Consider the following 3,127-nt stretch of genomic DNA (forward strand, 5'->3'; position numbering starts at 1 on the left):
CTGGAGAACTATAGTCTGTTTTAAATTAAATCTCCGTTTAGCATAAAAGCTTTTATCTGTTCCGCCTAAAATTATTTTATACAAACCGGAGACAAGAACGACACAACAATTATTGAGAATTGTAAACAAGACTGGAGAACTATAGTCTGTTTTAAATTAAATCTCCGTTTAGCATAAAAGCTTTTATCTGTTCCGCCTAAAATTATTTTATACAAACCGGAGACAAGAACGACACAACAATTATTGAGAATTGTAAACAAGACTGGAGAACTATAGTCTGTTTTAAATTAAATCTCCGTTTAGCATAAAAGCTTTTATCTGTTCCGCCTAAAATTATTTTATACAAACCGGAGACAAGAACGACACAACAATTATTGAGAATTGTAAACAAGACTGGAGAACTATAGTCTGTTTTAAATTAAATCTCCGTTTAGCATAAAAGCTTTTATCTGTTCCGCCTAAAATTATTTTATACAAACCGGAGACAAGAACGACACAACAATTATTGAGAATTGTAAACAAGACTGGAGAACTATAGTCTGTTTTAAATTAAATCTCCGTTTAGCATAAAAGCTTTTATCTGTTCCGCCTAAAATTATTTTATACAAACCGGAGACAAGAACGACACAGCAATTATTGAGAATTGATCTAGGCCAAATTATGACAGATTTATTGTGATCAAAATAGACATTAACTATTATGCAAGAAAATACCAGCTTATACATAGTACAAGATGGAATGGAATTTATGCATTTTATCTGATGTCTACTGAATATATAATAAAGAATTGTTGATGACAAGCAACTTAATAATATTTGTGGGGTTAGCCGCCACGAACCATTGAACACACAATCCTAAGGCTACACGTTTGCCAGATGTAAATGGAAAGGTAATGCACACATGAGTGACACCTAGGTGAAAAAGCACTAACAAGCACACCACACAAGATAAACAATTGCAAGCATGAGGGATTACAGTAAAATAAACGATTTGCTATATACAAAAAGATGCTGACTAAGACAAAACAATGTAACATTGACAAAACCTGTGTTGTGCACCCACTAACCAGGAAAGTAATTATGCATGTTACCTACATTGACAAGATTGGCACACAGATGTTGGCTCAAATAATTGTGAGACAGATGTCGCGAACGCGCTGACCTCAGTATAGATGACACTACCATAATATCCAACCACAGTGGTTTGTAATAGTGTTTCCGATGTCGTGAACACACAGACATTGCCCGATACTAAAAAGATGCATGATGCCGCGTACGCGCAGACATCAATGCTGATATTGCACTAAAGCGCGGACTGCTGTTGATTTTCACGCAAATAATGTTTATATGCATCAGATCAAGAGCTAATAATACCTCTTATTAGCAGTATTATTAGCTTAGAGCTTAGAGTATTATTAGCTCTTGATCAGATTTCCACCGACCCATCTGTCTGATCTGGTTGTCCGAATAACCCTGTCGTGCTGACTCTGAGGCAGCTCCGATGTGGAAACTGTGCGACTTGTATCTTGCGGTATCGAATCCGAAATAAAACTGAATTAAATTGACCACGAGATACAGGTAAATTTGGTGGAAAAATGAAAAGAGGGCCAGGCAATGAAGTTCTAACTGACAAATACTCCCTCAAAGATGCGACTGGACAAAAAGATTGGGTAGCCTGGGACTGTATGGTAAGCCTGAAACTGCTTCCAGAACTATGCTTGAAATGACGAAATTCTATGATGATATAGCGACCTACCAAATCCAAAGTGACCTGGTCAAATTGAATAACATTGTCTGGTGATCGACCATCAACCACAATCTCTCCAATGCGAAGAAACCCATGAAATGCCAACAAAAACATAGCCTGAAACAGTTTGACCTGAAAAATTGAAGACGTATTTTATGAAGACTATAATTTATGTAATATAGCTTTGGTAGCTTTGGTAGCTTTGGTAGCTTTGGTAGCTTTGGTAGCTTTGGTATGATTGGTAATTGAGTGTTCGAAACTTTATTTTTCTGACAGGACTGGAGCAATTTTGACACTAAAAATGAATTGGTAGGGTCAGATAATTGCTGCAATTTATGAACATAACTGATCGCCATCATGTAAGATGCAATGCTTGACGGAGAATATCTCAACGCTACTAAATGGGAGATAAACAGAACCAGGGTAGGAACTGATATAGGTATGGAATACGCTAATGAGTGACCAACACAGAAATCACGCAACAATGTCCATGCCCTTTGTTACGATCGGGTAGAGGACTGGGCTAATACAGATTGCAGCAGCTTGTCCAATACCAGTCCTAGGGTGGCGACACTGGTAGCGGAGGGATGGATACTGGTTCCAATGCGGCTGTCGGCTGAATCTGGCGAAAACGCAGCATCTGTGAACGAGAAAGCGCATCGGCAGAAGAATTGTATATCCCTGCAATGTGGACTGCATGAAATAAAATATTATACCTCAATGTTAGCAGAACGAGCTGCCTAATGAGAAACATAACCTTGTTCTCGTTACTGGTTTGCCGATTAATAACAGAGACCAAAGCCTGATTATCCGTTTGAAAATATACGCACCGATTGGAAAATGTGGGGCCCCAAACATCAAGTGCTAAATCAATAGGGTACAGTTCCAACAATGTAATGTTCTGATATCGCCACGCATTGTCCCAAGAATCACAGAACCACTGATCACCGAAAACCCCGCCATAACCGATGGCTGCTGAAGCATCCGTAAATAGGTGCAACTGGTGAGAAGTGACCCATCTGTCCGAGACATAAACAATAGACTTCGGCCAATTAAAATTCTGCAAGGAACCCTTTTCCATAAACGCATATCCTTTGGAGAACTGACCTGGTTATTACTGAATGAAGTGAATGTGGTTGTGCTAATGCAATGTGAGATCAAATCATAACTGCGTAAAAAATCACCGAGACAGGGTAAACCCCACAACAGCACGAAACAGCACAGGTGAAAATTGAGAAAACCATTAATAGCTGAACCTACACGATAAACGCCAACTTTAGCTATTAGCTCGCAGTACATGATTAAGCAACTGAGTCGCCTTGTTCTAGCATTATCCTGGGGCAACCTAAACTTCCATACCGTTAAGAATCCAACTCATAAC

The sequence above is a fragment of the Priapulus caudatus genome, unplaced genomic scaffold, assembly GCF_000485595.1.
Source record: "Priapulus caudatus unplaced genomic scaffold, Priapulus_caudatus-5.0.1 Scaffold659, whole genome shotgun sequence".
In the NCBI taxonomy this organism is placed as follows: Eukaryota; Metazoa; Priapulida; class Priapulimorpha; order Priapulimorphida; family Priapulidae; genus Priapulus; species Priapulus caudatus.